This window comes from Tachypleus tridentatus, chromosome 1 (assembly GCF_004210375.1).
Source record: "Tachypleus tridentatus isolate NWPU-2018 chromosome 1, ASM421037v1, whole genome shotgun sequence".
In the NCBI taxonomy this organism is placed as follows: domain Eukaryota; kingdom Metazoa; phylum Arthropoda; class Merostomata; order Xiphosura; family Limulidae; genus Tachypleus; species Tachypleus tridentatus.
The window spans coordinates 78,145,512-78,172,866 of NC_134825.1; the positions used below are offsets into that span (position 1 = coordinate 78,145,512).

The window sequence follows — 27,355 nt, forward strand, 5'->3', positions numbered from 1 at the left end:
GTGACCTTTATTACCTTACTTTTCAAGCTTTTAAGTATTATATGAGAGACAATATATCTATTTCATTTTGGAATTATCACTTAATTATTGACATTCATTATCATTTTCCTCTTTTAAAAATCAGTAATTGAAATAATACTTCACCAATAGCTTTCTAGCCAATATTGAGTATATGACTCTTGTGACCTGAGTAATGAAAACTCTCCAGAACATGCCACAAAATACTTGTTATGCCAATTTTATGATCTATGAGGGATTACTGCTTTTTCTGTACATGTATTGAAGTGAAATAGGAAGAATATATATGTTTCTCCAGTTAAACAGAGTTTTATTCAAGTAGTCTTACTGGAACTTTAAATATGATTGAGTAACATCTGACGACCCTTAGATGACACTACCTTGACAACTGAGCGTAGCTTCAACAAATAACTCAAACATTAGTAAAGTTATTTATTCAGTAACCAGAGCCAAATTTTATAAACTACTAGAGAACTTGAAGAACATATGTAAACAAATCCACATGTATCATCCTACATGCATATAAAAACGTTACACAGTTTTTTCATAAGTGTTTTAGACAAATAACTCACATGAATCAATTACACAAAGGGAAAAAATGAAAATGAATGTGGAAATAAAGGATTTTTCAATGTTAAGAATTAGTAGTATGATATTGAAATAATTTGAAAGTATTAAATTTTTATAGACTGTGGTCTTACACTGGTAGAAATCGGAGTTTGGGCAGAGCATAGATAGCTCATCATGTAGCTTTGTGCTTAACTACCAGATGATATAAAACAGACGAAACTGGGTTAAAAAAGGTAGATTGTGTGTTTCATTGCATTGTTGTTAGAAGTACGAATTGAATGGAAACCCAGAGATGACTAGCATTAGGAAGTCATTGGTTTTCTTGGGTATTTGTTAAATGTATGATATTGAGCATCAATACACATTACCCTTGTACACACATTCTTTGGCTAGTACTTGACATTATAGATTGTTTTTAAATGTGCACTATAACCTTCTTTAACCTAAGCATTTAACTGTTCTTTTGACAAATTAAAGTTTGCGCATTCTTGTATTGGAGCTTATACTTTATGTATTTGAGATCAAATTACAGCTACAAGCTACAGTTTTGAGTTTTGACTCAATCTGCCGAAATCCATTATCTCTGTGTTCTTATTTTGAACTAGTGGTTTTGTGGAATCTGGAACATCCCTGACCTCACCGTTACTGTGAAATTGTCATGAAGGTAAAGAGTATTAGATTAACATTTACCAATAATGAACTCATGGGTGAAGGTGTATTGTTTACTGAAGCATATGGCTTTAGAGAGCACACCAAAGTGGTGAATAAGTTGTCACTAATTCCCCTGCGGCTGAGCTTCTTGTCATTGCTGATGAAGATCTTGATACAAGTAGAAAGTCTGAGCAAGCTTCCAGCATTGAAAAGTTGGATTAAAAACCATTCTAACTGAAGGAATCAAGCCTGCAAGTGACTCAGAGGTGGAGTCTATATCACTGTTGATGTTGCCGAAGACTGAGGAGCAATAGGATTGGATAATGGGTCTCATCCTAGAATGTGGTACTATCACAATGAGGAGAAGACAAATGTGTTTATATTTTTGTGGGGATCACCAGTTTATCAAGCCAAAGTTTTCTGACTCTATCTAAGTGTGTCCTCAAGAACATCTAAGCCCTGGGCAGGGTTGACCACAAAAAGGCTTTAACATCTGTGGGAATCATGTCAACACCCGAGCAGACAAGTCAGAGCGAGAAATTCCTCATCAAGGACTACAGAGCTTGCAGTAGCAAGATCTGACAAAATCTTTTTGAGTGTGATGACTAAGTCACCACTAGTGATCTTGAGAAAACCATCCCAGGAAAAGCTGGGGATATAACTACGAGCCATTCACCTAATGTGGTTGTAAACCAGTTCATATTAAAAAGCAGATTCCATTATTAAAGTAGCACTGCTGTGAAATGGGCACAGAATGGACAGAAGCATGGGTCAACGACACTCTGGAAAGAGCCAAGCATGGTAAACATTTTCACCATTTCAGCCGTGAAGGCGTTATAGTGTGATGGTCAATCTCACTATTCGTTGGTAAAATAGTAGGTCAAGAGTTGGCAGTGGGTGGTGATGACAAGCTGCCTTCCCTCTAGTCATATACTGTTAAAGTAGGGACGGCTAGCGCAGATAGCCCTCGTGTAGCTTTGCGGAAAATTCATAAACAAACAAACAGATCTAATTTTGTTATTGAAATACTCTCACTTTTTCACACAAAATAGCTTGAATGAAATAAGAGGAATTAAACATTTTATATATGTGTATCATTTTGTATTTTTATTTCAGGATGTGTGTGTATATATATATATATATGTATGATGTAGTCTTGCTCGCACAACTTAGAAATGCACGTGAACCAGATGAGGCTAGTTTTTATATTTATGGGAATATTTTATATTGTAAGATAAAAGACAAAATATGTTTTTTAATTATGGATTTAAAGTTCTTTTTAAAATATATTTTTCAAAAAGGTTTCAGGAAAATGCTACAATTTTGGTTTTACTGTGCAAATCGTTCCTCAAAGATTTTTGATGCGTTTATGTACTGAATCAATTTGCTTAATTAAAGTATCTTACCATAGCTAGTCCACTGCTGGTACAGCGGTAAGTCTATGAACTTACAATGCAAAAATCACGGGTTCGATTCCTGTCGATAGACTCAGGAGACACCCTATTGTGGCTTTGTTATAAGAGAACACACACCTACTGTGACTATCGTATATCTTTAAATGGTTTGTTTTTGTGGATATTATTTTAGTTAGTCTTTTCCAAAGATGTAGGTAATCTTTTAAAAGTGTTTTTTATCTTGTTTAGTCATTTAAAGTTATCATTAAAATTCTATTTACAGATGTTTGCTAAAGAATTTTTTGTCCTGTTTTCTTCCTTTTTTCAATTTTCGTTTGTGACTATTTTGGCTGCAAAGCACAGCCTTAAAGTAGGGAGTGTAGCTCTGCCTTTTGGTTCATTCTTTCCTTTCTGTTTTTTTATATATTTAGTTTTATATTTTGTGTTTTGGAGGTATTACTTGTGAATTTTTTATTACAAATGTTATCTATGTCAAATGGTATATATTGGTATATGTTTAGATGTTAAAGATTTTTTGTCTTTTTACTATTCAAAAATTGATATTATGTGCCTTTTTGTTACTAGATTCTTTCTTTTTCCAATGCTACTAGTTTCTTCAAAGATAATACATACTAATTTTCACTAGCATTTTTTCCATGTTTTTGTGGATTACATTAATTTCAGAGTAGAGTTAAAAGATTTGGGTTTGAATTATTTTATTTCATAGTCATTAGTACTCACTCAACGAAAAATAAAATGGTTTTATTTTGTTTTTTTTATATGGTTTAAAATATGTAGGATGTTTAAAAAATTCATTTATATATTTTCTATGGAATTTTGCATAAACACGTGGACCAGAATACTGTTGATGTTGTCATGTTCTTCTTATTCTGTTTCTTTTGGTTTGTTATAGTAGACAATACTTACTTTACCCAAGGGTATATTGCAGTAACTTCTTACATCTTGAAAGGGTCATCGACTGTAGTACCCCTTGTTGATCAAATGGATGAAGTTTTGCATGTTGCGGTTACTGAATGCTAGAATAGAACAAGGACCACAATATAATGCTGTCTACTGGATAAAACCATGTTCATTCTTTAAATTTAATCACGTTCTCTTGATTCATGTTCTATAGAAGATCTTCAAGTAAACACATAATTTTGAGATAATTATGTTTTAGTTCTTGTAATTTAAGTTCAAGAGAGTGACAGAGTTAGGACTAAACTCATGGGTTTTCTTTTATTTTTTGGTGAATAAAGATTGTATTCGTTGGCTCAACCTTGCCCAGCTTGTTTATAGTTCACACAAAATTAAAACCCATTCAAGTTTTCAAAGACAAACTGCTCCACAAAGTTTCTGCTCAAGCTTGCTGTTATCAGCACATTTATATGATAACAGCGTGGATATAATTTTTTCCAAGAAATAACCCAGAAAATGTTGTCTTAAAGTTGGTTGGACTTTATTCTTTCTATGTCATTAGAGTAACATTACAGTGAAAAATTGCAACTTCACTGTGACATATTACCTAGTGCAGTTACTCAGTAAGTCGTGGATATACTGTTATATGATAACCAAAAAACCAAATGGAACTGATAAAATAAGCAACAACAATCAGAAAAAAATCAGACCTTGCTTCATTGCTTATTAAAACGCCGAGTACAAATAAAAGGGAATTTAATATGAATAGCACTCTCATATCGATTTTGATGTTTACTGGATTGAAAAAAAATATCAGTTGAAGCATTACCAAACGCATAAAGATGCATCGATGTTGAAATAACTACATTTATGTTCGACCATGCCTTAGTAATTGATTCTGACCATATGAACACGACATATATGTATGCGTATATATATATATATATATATATATATATATTATATACGACTTCGATATTCTATTTCATACCATATTGTTTTGTTTTTATTGTGAATCGAACAAAAATACCTTTTTAGATATTCGTACCAATGATACAAAATCTCCGTAACCTGCATACTCTTCAACATAGATATAAAAATAATTCTACGCTATATTCAGTTTATGGATAAACTAGTTTCAATATCTTATTATAGAAGAACTTTTTTTTATTGAATTAGTAAATGTATATTCGATTTTCCTGGTAGGTGAGCAGTAAAATTAGGGTAATCGATATCCCCAGTGGGTAGAACACATACCTTAGTAACAAACAAAAGGTATATTTGAACTTATAAATTTATTTGTAATTAACTGGAGTACCACCCTTTGATGAAAGTTAAGTAAGTTTATGATTAAAGAAAGGTTATTTTAGGGCATGAAAAGTTGCTTCCTATATATGTAATAGTGAAAAAGGCCAAAACGCATATAAAACTGCAAAACATGAAATTTGAAACCGCAAATTTGCATGTACTTCTGCATGGACCCAGCAAACCTTCATTACAAATTTGGTAAAGGTTCATCAACAGGGACGAATAGTGGTAAAAAACGCAAAAACGTCCATAATAACCACAAAATGCGAAATCGAAACTTTGTGTGTATCTTTGCATGGACTTGATGAGCTTCCATATCAATTTTGGCGAAAATCCATCCACACCTTGCAAAGTAGTTACATGGACATACAACAGACAACAGAAAGTAATATCATATTTATATAGACATTCATTTTTAATAATGTAATGGATTTACATTTCTTTTAACATCTGCGTTTGTTTCAGTTTGATGCATGTCACATATGTTGTTGGATGTGTATTGCACAATCCCTGTCTGTTCTATAAATTTGTAGAAGAGTGAGAATCAACAATATACATTCTACGTAAACACTAGCATGTCTTCAAATATTGTTGAGCTTTCGAGAATTTTGCAAAATGAGCATATAAAAGTAAGTCATCACAAGATACCAAAAGACAGTAATAGAATATTGTTTGGTCATCTATAGTCAGTATACTATAAACCTTGGAAGATATAATCATATTAAACGCTTGTTATTAATCGGAAAAGCTACAGATATTTGACCAGGAACGTTTATAGGTTTCGAACATCACAAACCATTTAACTTCAGTGAATTAACTTCGGACGTTAGCATTTCTACGATGACATTAGATATTCTCGTCGGTGAAAACTTATATGTGCTTCAAGTTAGCTAGTTGTCAAGAAAGGTGTGCAGCTGTATCAAAATAGAATTAATCTGCTCTCCGTAAACGTCGATAAAAGACTCAATTCCGTATTAGATATAAGACTCACTATTATTTGTACAATTCTTGTATATAAATCATTATTTGTAATAGCTATTGTAATAATCGCTATTATACATTGTATTGATATTTGTATATTAAAATATATTTGTGTTAAGAAAGAAAATTGTGTATATCAATCTTGTTGAAAAATATCATAAATTTGATACATATTGACATTCAATTAACTTCTAAATTCATATTCAGATTTTCGGTTATTTGAATTTTTAATACGTAATACTGTACGTAACATAATAAATCGGAGACCCGTCTGAGATAAATCATAATAAGTAACAGTAAATACACAGTAAGTTATTTTTTCCATAATCAAATACATTGTGAAATTTATATAACTTACAGCTAAACTTAACCACATATATACATACGCAGAACTTGAAACTTTACTACTTCTTGAGGTGGAACACAGGGAACAACTGGATCAGTCCTTGCAAAACTTTTCAGTTTAAACTAGCTATCTACGAATCACTTGTAAAGAAATTTACATCAGTTTTGGATGTTTGTCAAAGAACAGATTCGGAATACCAAGAAAGCACAAATGTAACTGCCTTCCTTTTACAGACTTGAAGCTTAAGTGTTAAGTCTGGGACACAGTAGTGAAGAGACGTTATCACAACTTGGCTCTAATGTACTACAAAAGAACTTCAGCAGTTATTGTGATCTATGTATTATATATTAGGATACGTTTAGCCGAGAAAAATCGTGTGTGAAGGAATTCCAAATATAAACACTGAGTTTGCTTTAGCTGGAAAGAAAGCCGACTAAGAGAACAAAAGATATATAGAATGTAAGGTTGTTGAGAAGGAAATGGTCAACTCTTTATTGAAACATTACATTCAGAACGTTGCGGACTTTATCACCCATATCTGTTTTTAGATTTCAGTTTTATTCTTCACTTGTGAAGCTTGCGAACAGAAGTTAACTCTCATTTACATATTGGTGTATTGCTACCAATGTGTAAGTTCTATTTCTTCGGATAACTTGTTCTACTGAGGTACATTGGCATGGCCTAGCGCGTTAAGGCGTGCGCTTCGTAATCTGAGAGTCGCGGGTTCGAGCCCGAGTCGCGCCAAACATGCTCGCCCTCTCAGCCGTGGGGGCGTTATAATGTGACGGTCAATCCCACTTTTCGTTGGTAAAAGAGTAGCCCAAGAGTTGGCGGTGGGTGGTGATGACTAGCTGCCTTCCCTCTAGTCTTACACTGCTAAATTAGGGACGGTTAGCACAGATAGCTCTCGAGTAGCTTTGTGCGAAATTCCAAAAAAACAAAAAAAACTGAGGTACATTATCAACTGTCACGTTTTACTTGTCTGCCTTTTGCGTGTGATGCTTGCTAGCCCTGGTCTTGTTTTGATAAAGTTGTTGGTATATATATATATATGTGTGTGTGTATTCATAATACGATATAAAAGAGAAAAGATCGAGTAGCTCCTTCATTGTGCTTTTTAAGAAATCAACGTTTTCTGTAAAAAATTCCTAAGTTCATACACTGTTTATTAAATGAACACAACTACATCCTACTTTGTAGAAATCTCAAATTCTTATGTATTTTTGCCGTTTCTCAATATTAGAAACACGTATTAAATGCTACTTTTTATAATATCTATGAGTTAATAAATAATAACCAACAACTGTTTTAATGAATGAGTGTAGTACATAGTGAACAGTACTTATTGAACGTAATACAATTGTTTTAATGAATGAGTGTAGTACATAGTGGACAGTTCTTATTGCGCGTAATACAACTGTTTAACTGAATGAGTGTAGTACATAGTGGACAGTTCTTATTGCACATAATTAGTTTCCGTTCTTGTCTTCGCTTACAACACTGAATATATTTTACTTTTTTTCGATTACTCTTCTGTTTATTTTCAGAGATAATTAAATAACTAAACGAATAAATACGTTTAAAAGGTATCTTCGGTACAGTTCTTTATATAAATAGAACAAAGTTCAGCTTGTAATTCGATCTGGGAGAGATTCCCTTAAGACGTCGATTTACAAATCAAAATACGTTAATAAAAGTTTAAACAAACAAAGTGTTCCCAAATTCAAAGATAAAATAAACAGGAGGCGCTGTCATTTTATTCACCAACAGATTCTGTCAGACACGAGAGGAACTAAATTGACTTAACTCTGTGTTTCTGGAAGCTGTGTGCACAAATAAGACAGGTCCGTGACGTAGCTAAAAAAGACGGCGTTCCAACCTGAGAAAACGATCTAAATTCAGCCGATCTCTTATGGAGGCCATATTAACTACTTATGGAAACGTATATTAAGAGGTACGAGTGGCTGTATTCTTACATTTTATGTTAATTATTATATAGAAATGAAGTGAAAGATTCATTTGCGAGAGAAGCAGCCGTTTTATAGACGTATAAAATCATTAAACTATACAGGAAATTTACAGATTTTTAAGGGTAGGTACAATTAAGAAAAATAACGTTTTGTTTTTAGTTATTTCAACTAAAAAAACTATAACATTGCCTTAATATTCTAATAAAGAAAATTACGACAAACATATTAATCACTCTAATGTTACAATAGAACAACAACAATAAGAGATAACTAAAAACATATTTTTTGTTCTAACTGTCAAGCTGCTTAGAATAAAAGATAAAAGGACGCATAATGTGTCCAGCTACAAATGTTGAAAATAAGTCAGTTTAATGGGTATTAGGTATTTTGCTCCACCTCGTAAACAACTAATGACTGTTTTTATTCACAAAGTATTTGTGTAGGAATGAAAACAAAGCTCGAAGATCAAGCGTGACTGTAAAGTTCATTAGCGTGATATGTACTGTACTATAATTTAATACTTTATCGTGATAACGTTAGAACAAGTTGGATTACGTCTTGGATAAGCTCTATGATACAACTATGACAAAGATGAAAATGAAAATTGAAGCTTCTAACAGTACCAACGAATAGTTTGTTTCAGTCTACCGAAATAGGAACTAGGAACATATTCCCGACGTTCATTAAAAATGTATAAGAAAAAGAAAGAGTCAATTTAGTTAAAGCTTTTACTTCGCTGTTCGGCAACAAAGAAATACGTATTTTCTGATAGATTGTTCAGGCAGAGTATTTATGATGAAACTTTGTAGAATGGACAGCAACTGCCTGTTGTGAAGACACAAGTGTAGAGGACGACGAAAGACAATTTTAAAATTTAATTGAAACGATAAAAGCACCATATAAGTTAGACTTTACTAGTCTTGGCATTTACATTATTGCACATAAATGATAAATGATGTGGAGAAGAAATTTTGATAAAAGTTTCTTATTTCACCTTCCACCGTGGATGTGTTTCTTGGACGAACGAAATGTTCCAACGATTAGCCTATTTAACTATTGAAGTGTTAAAGTGTTCCAGCTTTTAAAATGAAAATAAAAAAACGAATTTACCAGACGTGTATTACATTTCATAATTTTCAGTACACTGGGTATGTAATCTGGTAGTTTTAAATCTTTCCATATTTATATCTAAACTTTCAAGATATTACTACAAGTGTATAGGACGACGAAAGGCGGAATTCTTTCGAAACGTCATCGTCTACACTTGTGTCTCCACAACAGGCAGTTGCCGTTCATTCTACAAAGTTTTGTCAAAGAAACACGTAGTTGTAAGTTTGTGAATAATACCAAAATATTACTGTAATCTTTGGAAGGTTACATTGCGTACTTTTCTTACAATGTTGTCAAGTAGCGAGAAATTTGACAATTCTAATATCGGTGAGCGGTACAGAAATACAACTGTGACTTGCGACAAGTTACTTTGCATTGCAAGAAGGCTGACAGGCTTGAAATATCATAAGCAATACAGTAATGTCATTTAATTGTTTCGTTATACATACATAACAAAATGTTTGAAACATGACATGGCAACATCGCGCATATCAAAAGAAAGTTATTCAATGCAAAACGAGAAGAGTCTTATACTGAATAAAACAGTACATAGTTTTGTCTTTCCGTTGTACGTCACTGTGGGACAAACATTATGAACTTACAATTGTTCTAAAAACACCTTCATTCTGAGATATCAAAGTTAAAATTACAACCCAGTATTACTTTTTACTATGCTGCTTGCTATATCTGTGTTTGTCTTGAAACCGTTGGATAAAGTTGTGGTATACTTCTAGATTGTATACTTCTAGTTTGTTTTTTTATTTTGCGCAAAGCTACACGATGGCTGTTTGCGCTGACCGTACCTTATGTAACAGTGTAAAAATTAAAGAAAGGCAGCTAATCGTCACCACCCACCACCAACTCTTAGGCTACTTTTTACCAACTAATAGTGGGACGTACCGTAACGTAATAACGCCCCTACGGCGGAAAGGGTGAACATGTTTAGTATGACGGAGATTCAAGCCCGCGATCTTCAGATTACGAGTTGAACACCCGAACCATCTGGCCATGCAGGGTCTATGCTTGTAGAATGTGTCTTTTGAATTTCGATGTCCGCCCGTTGTTTAATGTTTTCTAATATTTTAGTATTCGACTCAAGTCCGTTAATTATACAACAGAGAAAGAATTATAAAAAGGGAAGAAGTGATAAACCAAGCACAAAACAAAGATGTTCGTCATGTATTGATTTTTTGACTATGAACTTTTTATGATTTATTCTGTAGGATTAAAAGGGAACATATTTGTGGTTTAATGAACCAATACCATGAAAACAGAAGAGAAAGATGGTTAATGCTCTTTTCAAGATATCTCACGTTTTAGAGGGATTATCAAAAATTGTCACCGAGAAACAAGACAGAAGATCAGCTCAGAAATCTAAGCGCATGTTGTTCATCGAACTTGGCAGTGTGCCATGATTTCGAATTCTGTGTTCATCAGTCGGATTATCGAAAGATAATTCCCGATGCAGTTCAATACGGACTGCTGAATACTCGGCTTTGCTTTGTTCACAATTATTATTACTATTTTTTAAACAGTATATTTTGAATGTGAATAAAACTGAAGTTACTTACTCTCCTTCGATTAAGATTTGTTTAAAAACTATAATATGGGCTTAAAGTTATTCTTTGACGAATCTTTCTTGGCTATTATTAGATATTTAACCAACATCAACAAACCATTTTCTCGCTAGAAAGATTTAGATGTTCATGAAATAAACAAATGACTCTTAAGAAAATTATATTAAAAAATACAAGAGTCAACGTTTTATACCTTTTTATAAAATGTATGCCTTTTATGAGTGCTATGTCAAATATACGAATAACCATATAACAATGTAAATTAATGCACAATGTTAAATAGAATTCTCAGTTCGTCTATTTTACAGCAAAGACACACAATGGGTTGTTTGTACTATACCTACCACGAGTATCGAACACAAATTTTTAGAGTTATAAGTCCTCAGGTTTATTGCTGAAGAACAGAGTTCTCGGAGAAAAACAAATACTGTTACAAACTTTTAAGTCTGTTTCTGAATTATATACATATTTGTTATATTAAAATTGTATGTATCATGATACATTTTAGTACAACGTCTTTTGACATATGTTTTTTCTTCTTTCTTTGATCTTTTAAGGGGACTAATTTAGCAGTTTTAAACAAGCATGTCAAATATCGTAGATGTCGTATATCATTTTGTGAATTGGTACCTTCTTATCAGTATTGTCTGAAAATAAATACTGTGTGAAAACATATATCATTAGCACTAAAATGGATTAATTTATCAAAAACGAATTACTTCTAAGTCTAACTTTGAAACGATATCAACAGTTCGATTATAAAAATGATTATGATATCTCATTATGTCAGACTTCAAATAGAGATAACCGTTTATATTTAAGTTAGATTCAAATAACTTTCATTTGAATTTTATATTGTAGAATATAAACTAATAGAGACAAAATATAAAAAAAAGAAATAACGTATTTTATCGTTGGGCGTATTCTTTTCGATTGATTTGTAAATGGAATCTGAAGTCCAGTCTAGGTAATGATAATGTATTAATTCATCTTCTTAATGACAATTGCTGCAGGCTATATTCATTTTTAGGCCTAACTTCACAAACAAACCTTGCATCAGAAACACTAAAACTAATGTAGGCTTAATGTACTTATTGATCCATCAGAAACAGACTTACTAAATCACTGACTAACAGAATTAGAGACAAGTAGACGCAATAACTCTGAGTAACTCACTTACTGACATTGAACTGTATTCATTACCCATTAACTCAATATTTCACCAATTATGTTATTTATGTAAACTGTGTGGCTTAATGACTTTGCGCTTTGGATTTGCAGTCAGATGGATGGTTGAAAGTTCGATACTGACACACGTCATGCTGTCGTGTTTTTGAATACAACACACTGCCCCGCTTGTCCCAGATAATCCAACTGGATTATGTGTACCAGACGTTACGTGGAGGTTAACCTGCTGTTGAATGATACCTATCAAGAAAAATGGGTCGCTTGAAACTGCTTCCCCCGCTAGTACAGCGGTAAGTCTACGGATTTACAATGCTAAAATCAGGGGTTCGATTTCCCTCAGTGGGCTCAGCAGATAGCCCGATGTGGCTTTGCTATCAGAAAAACACACGCTTGAAACTGGCGTTCGAAAGTACCAACCCTGCACTTTAAGGATTTAACTCACCAACTTGGTTAGAATGTATATTGTATTCTCCTTTCTTCCTGATACAGGCGGTTTCTAGAATTTTAGCCATCCCAACGTAATGACGTACTTAATCTAGTACACAACATGTAAACACAAAAATACAGATTCAACAATGGTTTACACCTTGGTTTCCTGCACACTACAGGTTTATTATCAGTCAATAAAACAGGTTGTATCACGGCTTCTGAAACTAGTATTCTGCACAATTCATACAAGAACTATGTACGCTAATACCTCAATGTCATATGTCGTTCTTCAGAACTGTCAACTCATTAAGTCACTTATGCTAGATTATTGGCTAAAAATCAGGTTTTGATATCAGCCGATACCCTTGCTAGAACGTGAACAAAGGACACAAGACAATGTGGCTATGCACACACATACACAAATTGTTAGGTTTGTTTGTTTCAAAGTTAAGCACAGAACAACACAATGGGTTATCTGTACTCTGCCCCCTCACTGGTATCGAAACCCAGATTCTAGCGTTTTTAGTCTGCAAACGTACCGTTGTGCCGGGACGTGCTAAATCATTAGGATTACTAGGTTGAATGTTGTATATCACTTGTAAGGTTTACCAAATCGTAAATAAGTGTGTCATATGCCAGGGACGGCAGTTATCTATTTAATAATTATATTTTTAGTAATAGCCCTTAGTGAAGCCAAAGCGCGAAATGTCGTTTGTTAGGAGTAATAACTAGTAAGAGTTTACGAAGTCGTACATATAGCTACATATTTTTTCACTTGCTAGATTTTTTTTTACAAGGGAATAAAGAAGGTTGAACACGTAATATAAAAACAATTTTGAATATTTAAATCAGCAAATCACGTGACCACCGCAGCTAATATGTATCAAAACTACATTTTGTTACCGGTATACGTGTGTTTTTCTTATAGCAAAGCCACATTAGGCTATCTGCTGAGCCCAATGAGGGGAAATCGAACCCCTGATTTAGCGTTGTAAATCCGTAGACTTAGCACTGTACTAGCGGAAAGACTACGTTATCGGTGGACTTTTTTTTAGGTTATCTGATGGCCCGATAGGCGTTACCAGTGGACATTTTTTAGGTTATCTTATGGCCCAGCATGGCCAGGTGGTTAAGGCACTCGACTCGTAATCTGAGAGTTGCGGGTTCGAATCTCCGTCACTCCAAATTTGCTCGCTCTTTCAGTCGTGGGGGCGTTATAATGTGACGGTCAATCGTTGGTAAAAAAGTAGCCCAAGAGGTGGCGGTGGGTGGTGATGACTAGCTGCCTTTCCTTTGGTCTTACACTGCTAAATTAGGGACGACTAGCGCAGATAGCCCTCGTGTAGCTTTGCGCGAAACTCAAACAAACAGGTTATATGATACTAAACGTTGATCGGTTTTAGGAAGGGTATGTAACAGTTACTTCAGGCGCAAAATATTCATATACTCAGTCCACAAAAATGTGCTCATATCAGGGGATTTAGAATTTACAAGACGGTGATTTAATAGCAGTATTGGAAAACAATAGAATATGGATCATCCTGCCACATGGACTACCCACAAAGAGACCTGCAACAAGTCGCAATATAGCCATGGTAAGCAAAGTGCAGCGTTTTGTAATAGATGAGAAATTAATAACACCAATTGTAATGGAAAAATTCGTCCACATGCCCCATACAAAAACACGCAACGTGAAGAAAAAGAATTTCCATCTAGAAAAGCTAAACAAATCGTGAGAAGTTGATTCCATGACATATCCGTTTATCCATTGCAAATGTTAATCAGTTAGGAAATGTATTGGAATGAATGTATTCCATACAAAGACATACTTGTTAGGTCATTTAATGGATTTCTGTTTGATCAGATTTTTAAGAAACTATTGTCCTCGTACATTAAGTGGATTAAGAAAAGAAAGAAAGGAGGAATGATATCATATGAATGTGACAAACTTACAACAAACCTTTTGAGCGAAAACTACGCTGCAGGATTATTATCAAGATGCATGTTTGTCAAACAGAGGATGACCGGAACTCTAAATTCGTTTTAATGTAACGTACTCAACTTATTTAGCAATTCTGTTTAATCTCAACTCACTGTGTTTAATATCCTTATGTTTCTGTTTTTACCAAGGGATTTATTTACATACAACGGGCTGTGTAAATACTTCACGTTAGTATTTTCTGTTAGCTATATCAACTAATACTTTTATTCTTTTGAAACGTTTATGTAGGCTAGAAACATAGAATTGATTACTAATAACCTTACTATTTCTGCAATCGTAACACAACAATTTAATACATTTTAACCTAAAATACACAGAAACATTAGTTTTTCTGCTTCAGTTATTAAATACTTTTGGCCAAGTGCTTAGGGTGCTTGATTTGTAATCCAAGGGTTGCGAGTTCGAATCCCCGTCACACCAGACATGCTCGCTCTTTCAGAAGTGGAGCCGTTTTATGTGACGATCAATCCCACTATTTATTTGTAAAAGAGTAGCTCAAGAGTTGGCGGTGGTTGGTGAAGATTAGCTGCCTTCCAACTAGTCTTACACTGTCGAATGAGTGATGGCTAGCTCAGATAGCCTTCGTGTATGTTTGCGCGATGTTTAAAAACTAAATACTGTGTACAAATACCTTTTCTGAAGATATTCTGCCCATACTAATAAATGAAACATTTAAAAAGATTTTGTTCAAAATTAGATGCGTTTTCCATCGATATTCAACAGGTAGAAGAAAGTAATTGACAAATAGATTGTATGTAGTAGTTGAAGAAGCAGCGACCTAATGAAAACAAATATTAATTAGAATTTATTGAGAATCGATCTTGGTGGCTCTTCAGTAACATTCAGGGCTTATAACACTGAAAATTGGGGCTAAATCCGTGTGGTGAATAGAATAGAGATAGCGTTTTTCAGGGTTTTTTAAATAAAAACAAAAATATGGAGACACAATAAAAACGAGAAAGGTTTCGACACAGCACTGATTAGCTATTTCTTAATTTTTCAAAATGCGATGTTAGGGCCGTCTGTGCGTTATAAAAGTGACTGTCAAAATCCACTATTCGAACAAATAAATGCAGATTAAGAAATGACTGTAATTGCTGTTGACAAGCTACCGTCCCTCTATTTTGTTATTTCAAAATTTGGAGTGACTACGAATAGATACCCATTGTATAACTGTGCGCAAAATTTTGAAATACACGATTTCTGTGAAAACATCCATCAACATCATATTTTAATATTGGCATTGTTAAGATTAACAAATTTCGTATCGCGTAAGATGAAATCATTGCTTTTAAATGTTCAACTAATTTACCGATTAAATTATTTTGAAAACTCAGCTACTGGTAGTCATGATATTTCTATGCTTAATTAAGTCTGAAAAGAAATATAAAAATAAAATAGATCTTATTTCAAAACACGTAGAATTATTCCTTAACATTTTCTCCAAGTTGTAGAGAAAGTTTTTAACGGTCAGTTTCTTTTGTCACTTTCAATGTTTAAATCTAAGCTTTGGAGAAATTAAGTCATAATCTTTGATAGTCTTATACGTGCGATTCATGAACACGTAACAAAACTGAAGAATAAATATCAATACAGGAAGTATTAGTGTTTAATATTAGTGCTATCATCTTAAACTTTGTGGGCCTGGCATGGCCTAGCGCGTTAAGACGTGCGCTTCGTAATCTGAGGGTCGCGGGTTCGCATCCCTGTCGCGCCAAACATGCTCGCCCTCCCAGCCGTGGGGGCGTTATAATGTGACGGTCAATCCCACTATTCGTTGGTAAAAGAGTAGCCCAAGAGTTGGCGGTGGGTGGTGATGACTAGCTACCTTCCCTCTAGTCTTACACTGCTAAATTAGGGACGGCTAGCACAGATAGTCCTCGAGTAGCTTTGTGCGAAATTCCAAAAAACAAACAAACAAACTTAAACTTTGTTGTCCTGTAACTTGTATTTGCGCCAGCTGGTGTGAATCGTTTCAGCTTTTATCAGTTCCTAAAAGCCTGTTTGCTGTTCAAGAAGAAAGTGCAATCCTATTAGACATGATGAAAAATGAGCGGTAACGTACCTTACAAATTTAGACTAACTTTGCCGACAAGGACGTACTAAACAAACGGGCTTATTTTAGAATGACTAATTTACTTGTAGTGCCAATGTCTCCCACACAAGGGCGGATTTTCTGAGATTAGTTCTTTTTTAAATAAGATGTCAAAAGACCGGAGACAAAATGGCAGAAAAAGTTGGAAACTTGCCAACACTATACACTAAAAATTTTCTTTTATATTTTGTGCGGTCTTCATATTTCATATTTTGCGCTTCGTTCTATTTTCTGTTTAGAAAAATAATTTCGATTTTTTTTCTTACAAAGTTATATAAAATTTATGAGAAATTGGCATAAAAGTTTGAAAAAAAAAACAGTTGAAAATAAGAAAAAGTCGCTATTGCATAGGATTAATCTGGCATTGTCATGATTTATTTCTGCGGACTTACAACACTAGATACCGAGCTTCGATACTCGTGGTGGGCAGAGCAGAGACAGCACTTCGTGTAGCTTCAGGCCTGGCATGGCCTAGCGCGTTAAGGCGTGCGCTTCGCAATCCGAGGGTCGCGGGTTCGCGCCCGAGTCGCGCCAAACATGCTCGCCCTCCCAGCCGTGGGGGCGTTATAATGTGACGGTCAATCCCACTATTCGTTGGTAAAAGAGTAGCCCAAGAGTTGGCGGTGGGTGGTGATGACTAGCTGCCTTCCCTCTAGTCTTACACTGCTAAATTAGGGACGGCTAGCACAGATAGCCCTCGAGTAGCTTTGTGCGAAATTCCAAAACAAACAAACAAACAAACAAATCGTGTAGCTTCGTACTTAACTACAAAGAAACAAAATTCATTTCTGAACATAAGTAAATTTTTAAAAAGTTCAAAATTTTCTTTGCAATTGTAGAATATAATATTAATATGTTTCTCATTAAACTAAAACTCGTAAATAGAATTAAATTTATAAAATGCAAAAATATAACGTTTTTTAAGAAGCGTATTTGACAAATAAATAGTTTTATTATTGAAGAGAGAAGTTTTTGGATTACGATTTCTTTGCTTGTTTTGAATTTCGCACAAAGCTATTCGAGGGCTATCCGCGCTAATCGTCCCTAATTTAGCAGTGTAAGACTAGAGGGAAGGCAACTAGTCATTAACACTCACCGCCAACTCTTGGAATACTCTTTTATCAACGAATAGTGGAATTGACCGTCACATTATAACGCCTCCACAACTGAAAGGACGAGCATGTTGGTGTGTCGGGGATTCGAACCCGCGACTTTCGGATTACGAGTCGAGTACCTTAACCACATGGCCATGCCAGGCCACTTCGTCACATACAGTCATTAAATATAGATGCCCGAGTTTCTCTTATATATAAAATCTATCAACTCATACTGAGTTCCATTAAATTGTAGAATTATTAATAAAATTTTCGAAGTGAACACGAAGACGAATATATAATAATATGTTAACCACATATTAGCACGGCTCTTAAAGCAAGTTGAGATAGACAAGCACCGTAGGTGGTTAAAACGCTATTCGTGCTAGCAAACTGCTTAACAGCAACTGTTACAGACTACAGTAGATTAAGTTGGTGAAGCGTAATGAATAATTTTATGATGAATGTACTTACCGTGTCGTGTGAAAGTGACGGTTTGAGTATACTTTAGAAATTACAGAAGCTTGAAAACAAAGCAAATTTATGATTATGCAGGATAAGAGAAATAACCATTTGTTAATCTAGTGAAAGCATTTTACACAATTATTTAATTATTTAGCAGCTGTATTTTCAAAAAGATTAACCAGTTCTGCATGCATTCGTTTTCAGATCTTGCTACACGCTGTAAAAATAATGAAAGTAGAAAATGCAAAGGTTAAAAAAACATATTGACCTTTCTTACAGTACGATCGGAAGACAATGACTTTCGCTTTAGATATGTTTTGTTTTTCATGAGTATCTATCTTTAAAGGAGGTAAGATCTGAGCGCATGACGGCTGGTAAATGATGGATGATGTTGTAAAGAATGGACGACCTTGATTTCACATGAGCAATGGATGATTGTGTTACTGATTACAAGTTATTTATAGCACGCTATATTAGATACTATTGTACAGGGACAGAAATGGCTAGTCATCCGTATCAGTGGGTGAACACCAATAGCCTGTATAGATATAAGGATCTGTTTATTCTAGTGTGTTGCGAGGCTTCAACGACGTTCACTCCTTTTCTCCTGTTTTAAATTATTTTCAAATTAATTTCTTTGAGATGTATTTTTTTAACGAAAACATTTTGTTTACAGTGGCAAGTTAAATTGCAACTACTATTGTAATCTAAGCTAAACAGGCTATCTATATTTAACCGTTTTTATTTTTATAAACATGAATCAATCTTATCTTGAAAAAAAATGTAAAAGCAAAATATTATGGAGAAAAGAACAGTTCTAGAAAATTGAAAGGCAATTCATAATTATTTGTTTCCTCTTGCCAACTTAATATTCAAGATACTGTTAAAGGTTCTGTATCAAATGATATATCAATTTTAAAATTTAATTGAAACGATAAAAGCGCCATCTAAGTTAGAATTTACTAGTCTTGGCATTTACATTAATGCGCATAAATGATAAATGATGTGGTGAAAAAAATTTAATAAAAGTTTCTTATTTCACCTTCCACCGTGGATGTGTTTCTTGGACGAACGAAATGTTCCAACGATTAGCCTATTTAACTATTGGAGTGTTAAAGTGTTCCAGCTTTTAAAATGAAAATAAAAAAATGAATTTACCAGACGTGTATTACATTTCATAATTTTCAGTACACTGGGTATATAATCTGGTAGTTTTAAATCTTTCCATATTTATATCTAAAGTTTCAAAATATTACTATCTTTCTTTTATTTGTATCTTTCTACAGTTGAATACCTTCAAATGGTCCGATCTCCTTAAATAGAAATATCATTAAGTAAAAATAAATACTCAAATCCCTTTTACACTTAACATCTTTAAATTCTTCCACGTTTACATATTTAAACACTATTCAACTTTCACAGTTTTATGTGTCAGAAACATCATTCAACTCTTAGTTTACTTCATCCAAAAATCTTTTCTCTCATATTTATATATTTACCGGCCATTAAATCTACAAACCTTTTTGTATAAATACATTAATAAACCCTTCATATTTTTATTTCTAAACATTTATCAGCCTCCATACCCTCATTCTTATGTCTTTAAACATCATTAAACTCTCAAAAGATCTTAGAAAAACAGAACCTTTACATTTTTTTCCATATAAATTTATCTTGATATCCTTTTATACTACAAACCTTTTTAAAATTTCTACCTCTTTCTTTTATATTGAACATGTTTCAATACCTCTACCTTCGTGTACTTAATTATTCAACTTTTTATGTATCTATCCAGCTTTCACAATATCTTACAATGAGATGTAGTTGTAGTTATATTAAAAAATGTTATTATCTAAATATATTTAAATTCTTCAAACTTCTATTTCTCAAATATAACTGAATTCTAATGCTGTTTACATTGGTCCTTGATTGAATTTTTAAACGTTTCTACATTTTAACTTATTTAAATATTCATATTTATCTTCACCTTTATGAGTTTAATTCCTCGAAACTTTTATTACCTTTTCTTCATTGAGTCGTAAACCAATCCTATAACTTTGACACTTTTAAAAAGATAGAGCGTTCGATGTTCAATATTTTGTAAATCTTTGACATTTTTTACATAGAAATACATTTAAACCTTCACTTATTACTGCATCTAAAACACAAAATTATTAACCCTTCCTGCATTCAAACTGTTTAAAATTCTTAGAGCTTCCTGCACGGAATTTGTTTAAATCATTCATCTTCCTAAGTACAAACATATTAATCTTTTAGATCTTTATATATTTAAACTCATTTAAATTCTCACAAGTTTCTACATCTAAACATCTTAAAATGCTTCCAGTTTCCTAAACACAAGATGAAGAAATACCAAACTTTTCTTCATCTACACATCTTTAAATCCTTCCATCCTCCTTAAAATAAGCCTCATCAAAACGTTTTGAACTGAAAACTTTTCTACATTTTCAATTATGTAAGTTCCTTCCTTTTCTGACATTCTTGGAGTTTTAAACACATATCCTGTAAATTATTTTAAGTTCAAATTTTTCCATATCTAGATATCAAATATTTGAACGATTTCGTACTAATCTCCTTAAGTCCTCGAACATTCTATATCGTTTTCTCTTTAAGTCTTTACATTATAATCTTTGAAAATCCTCATAGCTTTTGTTACTTTTCTTTTTACAAGTCTCTCACTTTACGACAAATAAAATATATTCAAACTTACACTTTCTTTGAACTCTCATATAAGTCTTCATCCTATCATTTTAATTTATAATACTTTTCTACAACCCCACCGTTTTAAACCCTAATGCCTTAAAACATACTAATTTATATTACCAATTGTTCAACGTCATTTGCTTGATTATTTTCATTCTTAAATAGTTAAAATGTACATATAATAGAATTAAGTATGAATATAATACTCTAGTCTTATTATTTAAAATAACACTAAGTGCTTTGTTATGGTATCTCTTGAACAGCAAACAGTAAATTTCTATAGATTGAATTCGTTAGTGATATAATCTTCAAATCACTAAGGAGTGATGAAAATTTAAAATATCTTGGTTCAAATATACCTTCTCTTTTGTTGCAGTTTTTGATAGGCAATGTTCAACGTTTCTCTCAAAATTTCTGACAGATTTTCAAACGAGTCTACATTGTTGCCTTAGACGCCTTATTTAAATTAGAACAAAATTGTTAATTGAAATAGTCAAGACATCTCTATTTGGGGTACAGTTTTCTGAGTAGTAGAGTCCAATTCTACAGAAAAACAACAACATAATTTTAAAATATTTATACTTATTTTTTATTTAAAAAGTTGTTTAATCTATTTTGGTTCGCCCGTATTGGTTGCTCCATATGTGATAAGACTGACAACATGGAACATTATTTGGTAATTCGTATGCTTATGGCTGGACTTCGGAAGGAAACAGCTAGTTTAAACACAAGCATCCAATAGGTTTATACTTTTCTTTCTGTATTCTTTCAAACCAGTGATTTACAGCCTAATACAATCTCGCTATTGATGGTCAGCTACTGTTCAAATCCTTTGATCATAATGGACAACTTGTAAAAGCTCTCCAGGACAATAAAACAAATTACCTTCTGAATTTTAACTCCTACAACACATGATTAACTTTGCTGTAATTTGACGAAGTATAATACTGCCTAACTGTTACCACGTGTTTCTAAACCATTTGCAAGTGATGATTTAAATTAAACTGTCACATATATTACGTTATGTTTAATTCAAAACACCTTATTTCACGTTAAACATGCGTATTCATTAGTGAACGAAACCCTAAGGAATTTTAGTGATGTCGTAAAGTTGAAAGAGAATGAACAGCATGGGTAAAAACTGTTTCTTATAACATTCGCTCTTGCTGTATGTATACATACACACATATATCGAGTACTTTTCATGAGTACTTAATCAAAAACGTACCTTAAAAGTACCACCAGAATTGAATGAATGTTTGATTTTTTTTATTCTGATCATTGGTTATTTAGCAGTGTTTTCGCAGAGTTAAAGTTATTCTTAAGGCAGAGCTAAAGTTATTCTTAAGGCAACTATTCTTTTTATAGCATTAGGTGTACAGAAAGCGACTAAAATATAAAATGACAATATCTTATATAACAGTTTAAATGTTTGTGAAAAACCCTGCAGTAATTGTAACGAACTCGCAAAAGACTTGAAATTATAAAAACTAGTTTCAACGGATCTGTGCGACCTCTTTAGTCTCTCTTTATATTAAAACAGGAAAACCAGTCAACAAAATTCACTTGATTCCGAAACTTAGAATTTCATTAAGGACAGGTGGTCAGAAAGTTGTTTAGTTTGAAGTGACCTGAGGCGCTGAAATGAGGCAGGCTTTTAATTGAACAACCTTCGAAGTTTTATTTTTTATTTTTATATAGTTACCTGTTTGTATAAAAGTACAGTTGATTTCTAATTGACTTAATAATTAAAATATTTCATGTGAAGAAAAATGACATGTTTGTATTTCCATATTTAATATACACATTTTTTAATTTTCAGAAACCCTTGTGTAGATATTTCTTCTAGTTTTGTCTACTTAACTTTTGTTACGATATTTGCATAGTGTAATATGAAGTCTTGTTTTTTATCTCCAGGCATTGTTCTATTTAAAGTGGTGTTATTTTTAATGATGTTCGGATATGTGATTCTAAGGTTGTTTTTTTTAAATATTTTCCATAGGGCTAAGTGTCTGTGTTGTAACCAACATAAAATGGTTTCATGTTATTGGTGGTTGGTCTTCTTTTGTCTTCATGTAACAAGTTTTTCTTTTTTTAAGATGGCTGTTTGTAATGTGGGAAATGGAATTGTTTTAAATTGCAGGGGTAATTTTAATTTTGTGTTCAAGCGTTGTTGGTTAGCATGTTTAATACGTTGTGAGGAAATGTGAAGAAGTAAGAGGAATTTTAACGTTGTTATGGTGGAATGAAAATAAATTAGCATAACCTAATAATTTATTGCTATCCTGTATTTAGAAAGGACTATTTATATGTTGTTTTTTACTAGTTATGAAAATATCCATTTAGTTTGAAATTTTATAGTGAAGTGAATGTGAATAAGGTTGATAAACTGTTTTTCAAAATAGCTTTCTTTAGATTGGCTACACAACAAATACATCGTCAGGATATCGGAATCACAGAATTTTGAAAGTGTTTACAATTATGAAATGAAGTATTTCAGTTTTAAAACATTCTATGAAAGAGTTGCCTTCTATCATATATATACACAAATAAGTCACATCAAGAAACTTCCATATGAAATTTGATGTTTTAATAAATGTTTGAAATGAATATCACTTTTTCTCTATTGTTAGCTTTAAGTCTTTGTAATCTGTCTCGTTGCATCATGTCCATTCATTAAAGTAAACATAGTTTTTTTTTATTACAGTAGCATATGATTAATAGTTATGAATGGCAAAGAAAAACTGGACTCATCATGTCTGGAGTACAGTGTATTAAAATAAGATACTCTTAATAAAGTTTTATCAGTCATTTCCATAGAAGCTGACTGCTTATTCACAATTATTTATATATCGGATGGAAAGCAAACCTGTTTATATCATAAATGGTTCAGAGAACACAAATGTAGAAACAACCAAGGATTTAAAAAAATGAATTTACTCTTGAGTTACAGCACTTTTGTTTTTTTACTTTGAACACCTACTTATTTTTCAGCGAATCCTAAAGTCGTTGTTGTTGTTTTGAATTAAGCACAAGCTACACAAGGGGCTATCTGTGCTCTGCCCAACACGGGTATGGAAACCCGGTTTTTAGCGTTGTAAGTCCACAGACATACCGCTGAGCTACGGGGGGGGAGGCGTCCTAAAGTCAGAGAGCAATAGCAGCTTTATACCTCTGTGTTTTATTTTTAATTATTTTTCTTGGCGAAATTTTCTTCTCTGTTTTGGTTCTCCTACTATTAGATTTTTTGTTCTTATAATTTACTGAGACAATTACTTTTACTACAACTTGCATGAGCCATGTGTTAGTTTTATTCCCTGCAATAGCCAAGTAAATGTTATATCAGAACATTTGTGGTTGTATCGTTAATCAAGGCGTTCAAGTTCTAGTTTTTTTATCTACTTCGGTTTGTAAGGATGAACGTAAAGCCGTGAAAATTTCCCTTAAAATAAATAAATAGCCTCGTGGAAAGCGCCACGTGAAAGATAACCAATTTAATCCATGTATTTGTCAATATAATGTTTGTAATATAACGGAGGAATGCTCGAACATACATTCGTTTTAGAGCTTAGAACTAAGTAAAAAATTAGTCACTGAATTGTTTAGAGCCGTCGTACGTCAGCAAAGGAGCGGGAAGAGAAACAGATAACAGCTAGACAATCCTTTTGACAGGATCTGCTTATATTTCTTCCAAAGCTGGCATTATAAAATCAGAAGAAAAGTTAATAAATACTACACTGATTTGTTGGATCTTTAATTTTGTCCGTTTGTTTGTCAATGTCCGTAATAATCAAACAGTTAATTTTATTTAGAGTCTTTTGTTTTTAATTTTCACTCTACATAATAATTCAATGATTTATAATACAGTCCAGGGAAATGATCGCCCTGAAGGTATAATAATTGGAACTACATTATGGATTGTTTAGCTATGAAATAAATGTGATAGAAGCTAAGGATTAATGACAGTGATTTGTTGTGTCTCTCTGTTTATATATGTGGGACGTGGTGATAGCGTTAATCTACTTTAATTGCTATTGAAGCTGTTTGTTTGCGTCTCTGCACGATTGGTTAACCCTCGACTTACCGACTTGTTGGTTTACCATTCACAGCAGATGTGAGTCTAGATATTGATAGTCTTATGTTTTTACACGTTATAACACTCATTGTAAAGAACTTACAAATACTGGGTGAAACAATGATTTTATATGTAAAATACCAACAATAATAATGGTGGTACTTGCAATATTGATGTTTGTCTTTAATATTTTGTGTATGCCACTCATATTGTAATCAACAATGTTATTAAACAACAGTGCCACTGAACGCAAGTAGTTTTGTGTATGCGAACTTAAACTTATAAAACTTATGTAATAATTCTTATCTGCAATTTTAAGACCAAAAAATATCACCAACCTTATCAAACACATGTAAATTTACTTCCACAGTAAGGAACGGTCTGACCAGTGATTTCTCTAAGGAAATAATTCTGACAATATTATGAGAAATAGAGCGCAGTACACTCCCTTTGAACACGGTCGAATATATGCAACAATTATACAAACTTATTTACTTTTTACAACAAATATAGAAAATTTAGTATTTAATATAAGGGTCTGAGATGGACTGCTGTTTATTGGTCTACATGGACCAGAGAGACTCTGGTTCAGTTGGACCTCTTCCTCCTGTCTTTACTGCTGTTTCACTTATTAGTGAATGTTTATGAATGTACAACAATAGGATCGGAGTAAACCCCACTTGCTCAGACCCCTTTCAGGGTAAATGTTCATGTAGGTATCCTCATTAGCATTCTTGTGTTGTATATAACCAAACATTAGAGACGTTATACGCAACACAAGAATGCTAGTGAGACATCTTATACTTAAACGAACAGTTCGATATATACAGACAACTTAACAACTGGTTATCGATAAACACAAAAACATTTTACACACAACAACTTTTTTAAATGTTATCATATTAATTCAAAACGTGTTGGTTTTATTGTCTACTAATAGGTGATCTCATTGATGTCTATTTCTAAAACATATTAAAAGAATATACAGTCATGTGAAAAAGTTAAAACACCCAATGAAAGCCGGTGTATTTTTGTAACATTTATGGATATATAGATATTTAATCTCAATTTCAGCAATACGGAGAGATTATAGAAATTTAACTAAACAGTTAAACCTGAAGAAAAGACTTTTCAAGATCTTCTGTAAATGTAATTCTACAAAGATGGATATTCTAACTGAGGCAAAAGTTAGGACACCCCCACATTTATTCTCACTTAAAATGGCTAAACTCACAAACAGAAGTATCACACCAGGTGCACATGATTAGAAGATCGTTACTCAGTATTTTGAATAAGGCTTGTCCTATTTAAACCTCAGACATTTAATTTGATGTGCTCCTGACTGTTGAAGTGAGAGTGAGCACCATGGTGAGAGCAAAAAAGCTGTCTGAGGCCTTCAGAAAGAAAATTGTAGCAGCTTATGAGTCTGGTAAGGGATTTAAAAAGATCCCAAAAGATTTTGAAATCAGCCATTCCACTGTCCGGAAAATAGTCAACAAGTGGAGGGCTTTCAAAACAGCTGCCAACATGCCAAGGTCTGGTCGTCCAAGCAAGTTCACCCCGAGAGCAGACCGCAAGATGCTAAAAGAGATCTCCAAACACCTTAATATGTCATCACGGGACCTACAGCAGGCTCTGGCTACTGTTGATGTGAAAGTGCATACCTCTACAATCAGAAAGAGACTGCACAAGTTTAACTTGCATGGGAGGTGTGCAAGGAGGAAACCTTTGCTCTCTAAGAGAAACATCAAGGCCAGACTGAAGTTTGCCAGAGAGAATGTAGACAAAGACCAGGACTTCTGGAATAATGTTCTTTGGACAGATGAGTCCAAAATTGAATTATTTGGACACCAGAACAGAGGAGATGTTTGGCGTAAACCAAATACAGCATTCCAGGAAAAAAACCTTATACCAACTGTGAAGCATGGAGGTGGAAGTGTCATGGTTTGGGGCTGCTTTGCTGCAGCAGGACCTGGACTGTTTACAATCATAGAATCCACCATGAATTCTACTGTGTATCAGAGGGTGCTTGAGGATCATGTGAGACCATTTGTAAGAAAATTAAAGATGAAGCTGAACCAGACCCTGCAACACGACAATGACCCAAAACATGCCAGTAAATCCACCAAGGACTGACTGAAAACTAAGAAATGGAGAGTTCTGAAATGGCCGAGTCAAAGCCCAGATCTTAATCCCATTGAGATGCTGTGGGGTGACTTGAAACGGGCTGTACATATAAGAAACCCCTCAAACATCTCACAGCTGAAAAAATTCTGCATTTAGGAGTGAGGAAAACTTTCTTCAGACCGATGACAGAGACTGGTCGATGGCTACAAAAAGCGTCTCACTGCAGTTATTTCAGCCAAAAGAAGTAACACTAGCTATTCGGGGGTAGGGTGTCCTAACTGTTTCCTCAGGTAGAATATGCATTTGTATAGAA

At 33.5% G+C, this 27,355-nt stretch overlaps 1 protein-coding gene across 4 annotated transcripts in view; it reads left to right on the top strand.

Annotated features, from left to right (window-relative positions):
• Window positions 1-27,355, top strand: part of LOC143253019 (dopamine receptor 2-like) — a 115,012-nt gene that overhangs the window by 49,384 nt on the left and 38,273 nt on the right. For 2 of the 4 annotated variants that reach the window (XM_076506076.1, XM_076506087.1), the window contains exon 2: window positions 7,957-8,140. The exons of 1 other annotated variant lie outside the window; for it this stretch is intronic. The gene's annotated coding sequence lies outside the window, so the exon portion shown is untranslated. Of the gene's footprint in view, window positions 1-7,956; window positions 8,141-10,489; window positions 10,838-27,355 lie in introns of those variants that run through there. One more of the 4 variants, XR_013029304.1, reaches the window with a different exon arrangement.